Source organism: Triturus cristatus, chromosome 6, assembly GCF_964204655.1.
Source record: "Triturus cristatus chromosome 6, aTriCri1.1, whole genome shotgun sequence".
Taxonomy (NCBI): Eukaryota; Metazoa; Chordata; class Amphibia; order Caudata; family Salamandridae; genus Triturus; species Triturus cristatus.
Genome location: NC_140589.1, coordinates 1044093689 through 1044106287, shown reverse-complemented (window position 1 = coordinate 1044106287; position 12599 = coordinate 1044093689). Strand labels below are relative to the sequence as shown.

Sequence of the window (12599 nt, the reverse complement as noted above, 5' to 3'; positions counted from 1 at the left end):
GGGCCAAAAACCTGCAGAGTGTATTGTGATAGATAGGGGGGCACCTGAGTTTTTGGTCCTGCCTGGGCTTGACGACCACCTACAGAAACCTACCAAAACCCAAAATTTCTGAAAACTAGACACCCGGGGGAGACCAGGAAGGTGTGGCTTGAGTGGGATCCCCCAACGTTTTCTTACTCAGAATCCCCTGAAAACCTCAAATTTAGCTAAAAAAACGAAATCACATTTTCCTTATATTTCTGCGTGGATAACTGCACTTGCACACATTTCCTAACACACAGGGTTGCCCTTGCTCTCCTGATAACAATAATACCTCACTTGCATGGGTGGGCTAAGTGCCTGAGAAAGGGAAAAGCCAAAAACCTGCCGAGATTGAGGGGACACCTAAGTGTTTTCTTAAGTGCAGTTTTGTTAATACATTTTTAGGCTGGCTTTGCTTTGGGCACCCACACAAGTGAGGTATAATGGAACATTTTCAAACATGATGATGCAGAGACAGTAGGCGGGGCTAAAAAATTCTGAATTCATTTGGAAGTAAATAAAGTAGTGAGCCAAGATGCAATGCATTGCAGTTAACCTGAAAATGTAAGATCACATCTGGATCACTAAGTGAAGGAAGAGATAGCTTATTAATCTGCAGAGCCAAGGAAAGATCAGGATCGGCAAACACTCTCAGATTTCTGACCAACAAAGCAGGCATGGGAGGTGGGCCATGTTCAACAGGCAAAGTATACTGGCCTGAAGATTTTGTGGTCTGTTTTTGACTAAGAAGAGGATTATCTCAGTTTTGTCAGTATTCACTTTCAGGCAGCTCTTCTTCATCCAGTCAACCACAGCAAGCACACAATCATGGGAGGCATTGTCAAGCTGCACTTGGTCATCAAAAGAGACACAAATTGTTCAAACCTGCAGGTGGTGACGTTGGTTTCTTAAGTAGTGACAATACTTAGGGTTTCTTCCAAGGAACCAAAGAAAGAGCTAGGAATTTGTTTCAGATTGCAAATAGTGCTCTGCCCAAATAAGATGCACCCAGTCTTAGAATCCTAAGTAGAATATTATCAAGGGTGAGTTCCAGATAAAATAGTGGCCAAACAATCCCCAATAAAGTCAAGAAATATAATATTTAATTCAAAAGTAATCCGGGACGACATATTGCCCAGCAAAATATGGGGCTGCTCCAAGGAATCTGTCTCGGGATCAAGTAGATGACACTAATGAATTACAAATAGAATATTTCTTTTTCATTATAATAGCAGAACGATTGTTACAAAAAGCTTGAAGAGGATCATGGTGGATAGACAGTTGGGGATGAAAAATACTCTTGGCCAACTAATGGATGTTGGAGAATGGCTTCAGTTTCTTTCTATCCTATCTGGCAAACAGCAGTGAAAAGGTAAACAAGCATTGGCATAGCCGATAGGTCTCGCCTTTGGGACATTATAAGTGTTTGGCCATGCAACAGTCGATGTTGCACCAAGGATATTGTGCTGCATAATTAAATACTTATAAGGTCCCAAAGGCGAGACCTATTGGCTATGCCAATGCTTGTTAACTGAAGTCCCTTTCGGTTTTGACCTCGGAACACCGTCATACCTTCATTGCCTTCGTTAACCGCTGAAGAGAAAGTGAAACCGGAATGTTTCAGAAACTTTGGCTGGGTTGTAGTTCAAAAACAACAGTTGATGGACAGAAGGCAGAACAATGTCATACATTCACCCCAGTACAGAGATCGGGGCCTAAATCCAACGTTTTTTTGCTTACCATGCCATTCTAGTTTGGACTCAGCCATATGCAAATCAGTCTTGACCCTGTGCCCAATGGGAATAGTCCAGCCCGAACTGCCAGGCCAGGTCCTCCCTGGACTGGAAACAAGCATCCTAGGACCGGTTTCGGGGTTTCACCCCTCTTCAGCCAGGATAGCTTGATTCCAGTGGCATGGAGAGCACGGGACCCACGTCTGGGGGTGAATGTTTTGATTTGTTCTGCATTCCGTCCATCAATTGTGTGTCTTTTGCTTTCTCGCCCTAAGTGCGCCAGGTATGCCCAGACGTGGGTCCTGGGCTCACTGTGCCACTGGAATCAAGCTATCCTGGCTGAAGAGGGGTGAAACCCCGAAACCGGTCCTAGGATGCGTGTTTACGGTCCAGGGAGGACCTGGCTTGGCAGTTCAGGCTGGACTGTTCCCATGAGGTACAGGGTCAAGACTGATTTGCATATGGCCATGTCTAAACTGGGGTGGCATGGTGAGCAAAAGAATGATGGATTTAACCCAGATCGCTTGACTGGAGGTGAATGTTTTGATTTGTTCTGCATTCCGTCCATCAATTGTGTGTCTTTTGGGTTGTAGTTCAGCCAGTAGTAGTTATTCAACACATATTCATTTGCACGGAGTCTCCTCCCTAGGCTCTCTTGGAGTTAAGTAAACACCGAATAGAATCACTTCAAAGTCAAGTGGCAACAGACCTTCGTGTGAGAGATTACTGGACACGCTGAGGTAACAATTTATAATGTATACGTTAATTGGCACTTCGGGGAGGCACCGACGCGCTGTGTGAGCGTTAGGTTGCAAAGAGAAAGAGCATTTCTGGTTTATAGTCTACTTTTCAGGTATATTTCAGTTTGAGCCGATTTATTTCAATCTTGAAAGCTCGAGTTCTGACAATGCTCTTCCTCCAGCGAGGAGTGCGCGCGAGCGTTCCATACGTCTCCTAACCAATTATTCGTCACATTTGTTTTCGCTGCTACGATGGTCTTAGAAGCAACAAACTCATATTAATACCGTTATAAATTAAATGTGTCACTAGTGTGTCTCGAGAAAACTGCTTGTAGCCAGAACCATGTAGCAATGTTCCCTGCAAACGGCAGAATAACTTCGAAGTAAGGGTGGCATGGTTTATTCTGTTATAAACTATTTCTAATTGTAAACAACTTGCTTAGAATGATACCTTTGGAGATATTTAATTGTCCAGCCTATTGTATTGCACCGTTTGCAATTTGCATAATAAACCGTTTATTTTGTTTAAATTTGTATGATTTGGTTGTTATTCCTTAAAAAAACATACCATGTTCAACAAGCGCTCGCGCAAGTAGGGGGTGGGTGGGGAGTGCGGCCTAGCAGTGTCTCCCTTGTGGGAGCGATCGAGCGCAAAATTTGCTAACACATGGCGCTGCTCGCTCCCGCATGGAAATCGCCAAACGTTCACGCGTTGCCATTCAAAGTAATGCAACGCGTGCACGTTTTTGCCCGCAAAGCTGTGCCCATTAATAAAGGTCTCTTTCCTATGCACCATATGCGCGCTGTGTAGGCGAGACCTAAAAAGGAAGACTCCCTCTCACACACCGAGAACCCCCCTCCTACAAAGCGTACCCTGAGGCTCCATCTTTGCGCTCACACCCTTCAATTATTAACTTGCCTTCACTGGGGAACTTTAGGGCATTTCAAACCGCCTATAGGCAGACAATACTCCACTATAAATAAAAGACTCCTCAAGAAGCGTTAAATAACGATCCAGGACCATCTGAAAAGAAAGGACTTATGAACGACTTTGCATCATCTGATGTCCGATCCGCAAACAAATCTGCATTCCTGCTGTTCCCTCTCTCATCTAATTGCCTTTTTCAATCTTGGAGATAGTTCCTCACCACCTTTGAATTCAATTCCATCTTCATACCTTGGTATCATTTTAGATATTGGGCTTAAACTCCATGTGATCAAAAAAGGAAGCAATCTGTGTTCTGTAAAAAAAAAAAAAAAGTGTAATTTTTTGGAGTATTCAATAAATACACCACACACAAAAGTGCTTAGCTACGCCATACCTACACCCAGTGCTTAATTTCTAACAGAATGAGTGCCCGTGCCCAGACCTGCATGCCATTTAATTAAATGTCGGCACTTCGAATACCAAGGCTGCACAGTCCTGAATCTACCTCATGCCTCTTTAATCCACTTTCAGACACTCTCCGGCTCTTTGTCTCACTCTTACAGACGCCTGCTGTCTCCCTCTATGCCGTTTTTCCGTATTTCGCTTCCTCCCTCTTTCCGCTTTGTATGTTTTCCCTCTCTGGTCTTGGTAAATGTAAGATGCAGGAAAATACGTGCTGGTCCCCAAAAATAAGTGTACGTGGCCTCCAGCGGCAATCACCGTCTCAATTACGCACTGCCTAAGATGCACTTTGAGAACTGTGCCAGATAACTTAATAAAACTTGGTCAAAATGGAACAAATCATCACCCTGTGGAGCGTATAGCGTGAAAAAAACTACAGAGTTCACATGGCTTTAGTGCGCAACAAAGTATTTAAAAGAGAATTGTGCTCCATTTTGAAAAGATGAAAAGAAGTGGATGTTTTTTGCCTGTCGGATTCTGCACCCGGCAGAGTATCTAGACACGTCCATGTCGAGCCTGGTGCTGTTCTACGGACCCTGAACGCCATTCTCTTTTCGTCATCCAAAAAAAGCCAGGTCTCCTGGCGTAAACACCCAAGACTGATACTTAAAACCTATTGTTTCTCACTTCACCACAGTTGCTAGCAGGTTATTTGTATTTTTCAGCCTAAAATTTGGTACACCTGTGAAGTGGAAGGAGCCAGAATGATCATCGCGCTCTGCGGTGCACACCACTCCACCCTTTGATTAGCACACTCTGGTCTCCACTCCAGCTCGCAGCACTTTGGAAACAATCGTAAAGTGGAGTGGGCGCCTAGGACCTGAACGAAGCACACGAGGGTCAGAGTAAGTGTTGGAGGGGGCGGTCAAAAGGGAGCGTTCGGGATGGACATTTATGAAATGCCGTGGGGAGGAAGTAGCACACAGGGAAGAGAATAGGGGGGGGGCACTTTCTGGGAGTGCCTAATGAAGTCCTATTGTGTGTGTTTTGGAGTCCTGTTAGGGTTTTATCATGATCAGCTAACGTCCAAATTAGCATCCACTAATTAATTCCGTATGCTTGTTTCTACGGAGTGGATTGCATGTGAGGCCTCGATGCATAAAGATATGCCTCTTAAATGAGAACATTTAAGCGAGAATACATCTTTCTGTGACATTCAGCATCTGAATGTCATTTACCTTATAAGTCAATCCTCAGTATAAACCAAAGACTTTCTCTTTGCCTTATTCGAATAATTAATATCAATTTAAATAAATCACTCTGTAAAATAAAGAATAAAAGCAATTCTAATACACCATATTTCCACTAAATATCTGCCTTCTTTGAACTGAAAATTAGATGGAGAAAACAAACTGGCAAATAGTTCTAATGAATGTGCCTTTTTCCTACCCTTTTAACGGCGATGAAACAAATACAAAATGTAGGCAGAAGCAGAGGGCCTTGGTGCGCCCAACCACTACACACGAGGAGAGGTGGGCACCGAACACATTTTATGGTGAGACTGTAGATACACTGCAAATCTGAATTTAATATCCCAGTGTCTCGTTATTAAGAGTTCAAGACTTCAGCAACAGGCAGGCAATTAATCCCCCTCCCCAGCGACCAGAGTTCACAATGTTAACCACAGCAATGCAACAAGAGCAGGTAGCAAAACAACAATAGAAAAATGTTTAAGTCCATAATTACCTGACAATATTGGATGCGTTCATCTATAGGAGGCCAAGAGCTTCTACAATAGTTAACCTCTTTCAAGTGTGTGTCATAAAACAGTTTTAAAATAAATGCAGAGATTCTGCTTCACTGTAAAGAATAACAAGCATTTGCAATGCAATAGGTCTCGCATTTACCCAAGTTTAAGCTATTGGCATTGTAAATGACAATGCCTTTTATTTATGTTTTAAAAACGCCACTTGCTTTTTATTGGCCTTACCCTTGCCAAACGCGATATATAGCCTGCGCTTGGAAGGCTGAATCCCCACCTCTGCTGGGCGTTTGAAAGAGGGGGATGGATTTCTGTATGTGGGTTGGAGGAGCCAGTGTTTCGAGCTAGGGGCTGCCCAATAAACACACACGCATATGGAAGCCCTGGGCCGATTATAGAGGCATTGTACTGGCCCCAGCGCCATCAAGTTCTGCTTCATTAGACTCAGAGGTATTCTTTTATGGCTAAAACACGAAATATATCCACTGCCAACAGACTGAGGATAATGTTCACCAGCTGGGGACGCGAAAAAAGGGACACAGACAACTCTCTATAGTATGGTTCTTTTTAAGGTCTCATCGCAGCTTGTTCATGCTTTTGTTGACAAAATACTAAATTGGGTAATTAGGCCAATTCTGCATATAGGCTTGTACCTGTATACTATGGCTCATGCAGCACAATTTTGACCAAAAAACAATAAAATATGTTATTTAAAAAAAAAAAAAAAAAACATACAGTGCTGTAAAACCAGGTGGAAAGCCCATCTACAGAATTAGAGCAAAATGTATTGCTACAAACTACGAGACAGGGGCCATGGGCAAACACTATCACCCCAGGTGAGAAATCTCAGAAGCAACTAACAAAGTGCAGGGTCAGAGTTCAGAGGAAGGCCCTGTCTGCTAACAATGTGAACTGTTCCACATAGAACAGGAGATTCATTTAAAAATACACTGCCTCCAACGAGAGTAAACAAAAAAGTACTACTATGTGGAACTGCCCACTGAGTCCCTGACATCAGAAAGATGGTTTACAAACCCCAAATCAGTCTCCTGCTCGGTAATCACTCAACGGTGGTGGAAGAGGCGAAATATCTTCCAACTTGAAGCGCCATCAAAGGGCTGTTACAGTCAGATGCGAAGTATGTCCTTATTTGTGTTTTTGAAAAGCATTGACAATGTCAATAAAGCATTCTCAAATTGAATTGCATGGGAGAAAAAAATGGAAGAGAGCGGTAGTAATTATAGCAAAGAGTGTTTTCCAGAAAACTGAAGAGAGTGCATGCCTACTCTACAGTAGATTATGCGCTCTTGCATAAGAGGAGGAGAGGATGTGTTGTTACCCAGGGATGCCGACTTTGAAACAGGAAAACCAGGTTCGAATCTCGGCATTGGATCAACATCCTGTGATTCTGGGCAAATCGTGTGATCTTCCCGTGGCTAAAAAAACTAACAAAAAAAGATAAATGTGTCCTTTGGTGATGTAACTGAGCTAATGTAAAGGGCTCTAGTGCCTTCTGGTCGAGTTTGACATAAAACTACGAAAAATAAAAAAGAGACTGTTGAATCGGACCATAGGTTTGAATTAAAAAAAGCAACGTATCAGGGGTTGGACTGCACTGCACACCTTTATTGCACACGTGTAACTGCATTTGTCATTTTTGTGACTAATCATCAAAACGTACACACGCTCTCGCGTGGGACTTGTCCAGATATTCATGTTCACATTTTTCATCAGTTGGTCCACATTTTTGTGCCTTACCGAAATTATACCAAAGCCGATGAAAAATATAAGCGCTTCTGCGCTGATCACAACAAAAAGCCTCTGTGTAAACTGATGATTTCGCAAATAACGACAACAATTGCTGCATAGAGGTGCAATGTATCACCAGTGTTTGTAGAGGCACTCGCTGTCCACAATACGGCCCCAGATGTCAAAACAAGCATCGATCTCTTAGCTTTATGGGTCCATGTGTTTCAAATTAGCATGGAGGCATGCACTGCCCCCGACCTCGCAAAGAAACAAATGGCCCCATAAAGATAGGAAAGTGCTTTGCGACAGCAGCAAAGCAGGCTACAGAGTCCGGATCAGAGGCCAAAGGGTGGCAACCAAAAACCCTCATTTCCAATGGCAGGCCACCGTTTAGCATAAACGGTAATGCCAGCCAATGGAAATGAGGCGCGGGGCTTAAAGCCCTTTTCTGAAAGTCCTCATTCACAATAGATCTCGCTGGGCGAGCAGCGCATGCGCTGCAACACCAGGCGAGACCTAAAAACCCGTATGTTATCCATATGGATAATGAAATATAGCTGTGGCACCTGAGGAAAATGGAAAAATGAAGATGAAGTAGAAACCTCTGAGCTGGCCTATGTACTTAGTTAACTGATCTATTCAGATTCTGCATTGACCAATTTTGTAAATGGTTTTTATGTTTCGGATGTCTAGGATGTATTTTTTTATATGTCTGCATTTAAACTACAATTGTAAAATCAAAAAATGTTTGTGTGTTCTAAGTCAAATGTTTTTGTCTGTTCTAAGTCAAGTGTAAATTATAAAACACACTATACAGAAAAAGTAAAAAAATAAAAATTATTTTTTGTATAAAAATTCTAACAGACTGACAGTAGGTCTATGTTAATAATGTCATAACATGAAATGATTTTTGGCATGCGAATTGGTCAATGCAGAATCTGAATAGATCAGCTAACTAAGTACATAGGTCAGCTCAGAGGTTTCTACTTCATTTTTTCATGTGCCTTCTCCCTCCTCTAGGGCCTTAATTTACATAGGGAGACCCTTCTATTGTATTTACCTGAGGAAAATGGATCATCCCATGCACCTTTTCTTGGCAATGGAGCTCTGTTTGATGCTTGTCGCTGTGTGGCGTCCCAGGCAGCTGCTTAATATTACCTTAATGTAGAACGGCAATAAACCTAGCCTCTTGACTTTAACTGTTAAACAGTGGCACTCAAAACCAATCACCTCCCTCAACTTCTCAATGGCGCAAGCTAACTTCGAAAAAACATGTAATGAGTATTCAGAGTTGCCTTCTACACAAACTGACACAATCATACACGACGACAACAGACCAAAGTCAGCCTGGAAAACTCCTAATTTTCTAAGCCTAAAATGGCTTTATTTGAGCTATCTCCCACCTATAATTGCATCCGTTTCAATGTTAGACAATTTTTTTATCACAATTTCCGTTTTTCCTGCTTTGAAATGTTGGCAGGTATGCATTGTTATTAATGGTACGTACCCACAAAGCCAGCAAAAAAAGGTGGTTGTGGAAAGCTGGAGGCACATGCCCTCAGATATACCATTCTCCCTCCTTGCCAAGCCCTGTAACAGCACGCCACTGTGATCACAGCTGCATGTTCTAAGGACTAAAAGGAGTACCCTCTACTAAGCCTAATGTCCTACAAGGCATTCCCAAAGCTCAGTCCCGAGCACATTGATTTGCCATTCTTATGGATTCATTGCATGAACCTAGATGCCAATTAATATGAACACCTTCAATATTGTTTTTTCTGATCATAGTCTTATTTGCCCACCCAGGGTTCCAGCCACAACAGACATTTGTAATTTGCAAATACAGCTCTATTCCTCTGACGGTTTATGGTGAAATTCTTGCAATGCTGAAGAATACCGCCTAACAAAAACAAGTTATCAGTACTAGTCTTTCATGGCATTTCATACATTATGTTATGGTAACTTAATTATTTCACCTTGTCATGATGAAGGCTCAGCATAAGCTAGAATAGATTGCTCGACAAACAGCATAGGGATGAATATGTATTTGGTGAAGTTTTGACAGGGCAAACCTAGTAAGCACAGGGCACTAAACAGCAGGTGACAACCCAAGGCATGAATTAAATAATTTACAATTGGATAGATTATTTCAGGAGGCATTAAAATAATGGGCATTGTTGGTAGATCCCTTACTGTTCAGCAGGCATTGTTCACTCTTAAATATTACTTGCTCGAACCTGTCAGCAATCTGGTGGACATTAAATCCAATTGTTGTGTTGTTGACTGCATTACTTTCTCAATGGTTGGCAGGGTAATGGTGGGCATTGTCATCCTTCAACGACATGGGATAAGGATAGCTTGGATCTGCCAACTCCAAGATGGCGGGACGCACAGGAGACGCATGCAGTGCACAACGTCCATAAGCAGCAACAAAGACAGAAATGCCCATGGAAGGTTGACGACCGGCTCCGCACGACACCAAGAACAAGGTGAGTTGTGCGAGCCCATCTCGGATTTAAACGCGAAGCGCAACTGTCATTGTTAACAGCCCTGCAAAATAATATAAAAGATTGATAACCATCAATTCAGAATAAGACTTTGATAACAACGTCGGTCTCCTCTAAATGTGGCAGAGACTCTGAGGTCTGAATTAAGTTCATGCGTACAACTGTCAGAGCGCCGGTAGCCAAATAAATTATACAATGGCACAAGTAACTCTCACACAGGTGAAGTGCTAGTACGAGTGAGCACACTAATAGTCAAAAATCCAGCCTCCAATGCACGCAGAGACAAATAACTTCGCACTTGGTCAAAAACCCATCCAGTCAACAAATACCTTAGTTCCAGAGGCGCAATATACGTTCGTAGTAGCGGCCTTGACGTTGGTTGTGGCATATTGTAGATTAAAACAGTTACGAATGAGCCTTACTGTCACTAGAAACACTGCACTTCGCACTAGGGCAAAAGCAAAGTCAGTCGCTGAATACCTTGGTTCTGGATGCCCTGTAGACATTTGTAGTGGCAAGTAGGCACTGGTAGAGACAAATCTTCTGCTTATAGCAGGCAGCTTTGATGATGAATTACCAGGAGATGTAGACGCAGAGATGACAACACAGCATGCCTGGGCAGGGCTGTACGGTGTAGTGGACACTGGTGGGGCAGTCAGGCATGCTTGACAGGTTTCGTATACTTCAGTTGTGTCGCTTGACAGGTTTCTTTTCCTTTCATTGAATTACTTGATGCGGGTTTCTTTTTATTTAGTTGTAGTAGGTTCTTTCCTACACGTAGTCTTGCTGTACTCCACATCTTTAGTTGACATCAAACTACCTTTAGTGCATGAGATGAGCTCCAGATCGTCGCCATAAATGTAGTGGGCAGGTCCCACATGTTCAGGAGTCACAAGTAGACGCTGTAGACGTGGCCAGGTAGAAGTAGTTGAAGTTTATTAAGTTCCAAGATGTATATACAGCAAGCTAGGGCAGGTTTCTTGTGCCGACACCCGAGATAACCCCCAAGAAGGTGCGGCCACCCAACGCCTTAAAGCTCATGGAGCAAGTCTAGCTCCCTTTTTAGGTATTGACCAAGGGGGCATTACTAATTTACGAGTCATAGCCGCCACGCACAAATAGTGTAGGAGGCGACCTTTCTCTCCCCTTTGGATCTGTGAGAGGGCCAATGGTACCCCACTCACACTAATACGTCAGTGCACTCACTTCACACCACCCTCACTCCCGTTTCTGAAAAAACGCCGAGGATCTTCCAGACCAAAATAGGCGTGAAACATGTCGACCACAGCATAGTTACCCGGACACATTGCGTCTCAACTGGTAACTCTCAACCTACGGGTTTTTAGTCTGCCAAGGGTACCTCTTTATTAAAATCCCCCTTTGGTAACCCTTAGGCAGTTTTAACATACACTGCAAGCATTATCCTCACCTGTCACAGAGGACTTTTACCCACACACACCCACATGCAACCATCTGCGGTTCTCTAAAAAGATCTCCGCCAAAGAGACCCTTCAGGGGACCCGTAGGGCATTGCACCGCCGGCCCGACGAGGACCAACCGCCCGATGATGAAGCATGACATCCCCCGGGATGTGCGAGGGCAACAAGAGAATTTGTGTTTCTCCCCATCTCGATCACCAAGTCCCTGACCTAGTACTTCTTTCTCTCCCACTCTCCACCTTTTTGTAGTGTAGGTTGTCTCTCTACAACACTCACTACGGAACAGTGCTCCCCCTTTTTTGATTACCTCATTAACTTTGCGGAGCAAAGGCACTGGACCATTAACAGGCTCCTGGTACCCCCCCCCCCCCCCCCTCTCTTCTATTTTGATTTAATATTGGCTTTGCCAACACTTGTTTGCCTTAAGAGCAAAGTCCCTGGGCTCAGCTAGGCTAAGAAGGTCACAGCAGATGTGCCCGCATCCGTGGCTGCTACTTTTTAATGTATTTTGAAGCTGCAAATGTGAGTACATATGTGGCTGTTATGTTTCAATGTATTTTTCTAATGCTTTAGCAAAGCACATTCAAAGACGGTCGCTGCTGATTCGTGAGCATCTGCACCAATCATCTTTTAATGTATTTTTAATGTATTTTATTAAAACATTAACCAAACACATTGCAATATGCCCGCTATGTATGCACTCATGTGTGGTCATTATGAAACTACCAACAGGAGTTAATTTGACTATTTATTGCATGCAAAGGCATTTTTTTCACCAATGTAAAAAGGGGCGTTGAGTAAAAAAAAAACTTAGGCAAGAAAACAAACAACATGACTTCCAGTCACAATTAAGATTGCGTGCTGCAAGACACACACCCACACATTTTTTAAGGCCACACCGCACACCTAAGTGATTTGTTGCGTTTCAAGTTCAACTTTAGAATAGGTCCCCAGCCTGTTGAATTGCAGAAGGGGAGGGGTGGGGTGTGACATTTTTCGTTAGTTGCGTGTAACAAAGTAGCTGACAAGTTTATGGCAAGTAATCATATATGTCTCTAGGACCATAAACTGCAATCATTTCAAATGTTTTAAAGAAGCAGGCACACACCACCACCACGAGACTAAACTCAAAATACTCGCAATAAAGTGTCATTTCAGCTGCAGCGAAAAATCATTATCAGGGTAACAAAACTACACTCCCACAACACCTCCTCAAAGAGAGACAAAGTGAGATCTGAAAGCTTTTTAAGAATTGCACAAGCTATGTGTTTAGGTATATTCAAGCTCTTTGAGAATGCCAAGTATATTTAGATGTTAA

At 43.0% G+C, this 12599-nt stretch overlaps 1 protein-coding gene across 15 annotated transcripts in view; it reads right to left on the bottom strand.

Annotated features, from left to right (window-relative positions):
• PTPRK (protein tyrosine phosphatase receptor type K) overlaps positions 1–12599 on the bottom strand; it is a 1135739-nt gene that overhangs the window by 439773 nt on the left and 683367 nt on the right. The window lies entirely within an intron of this gene.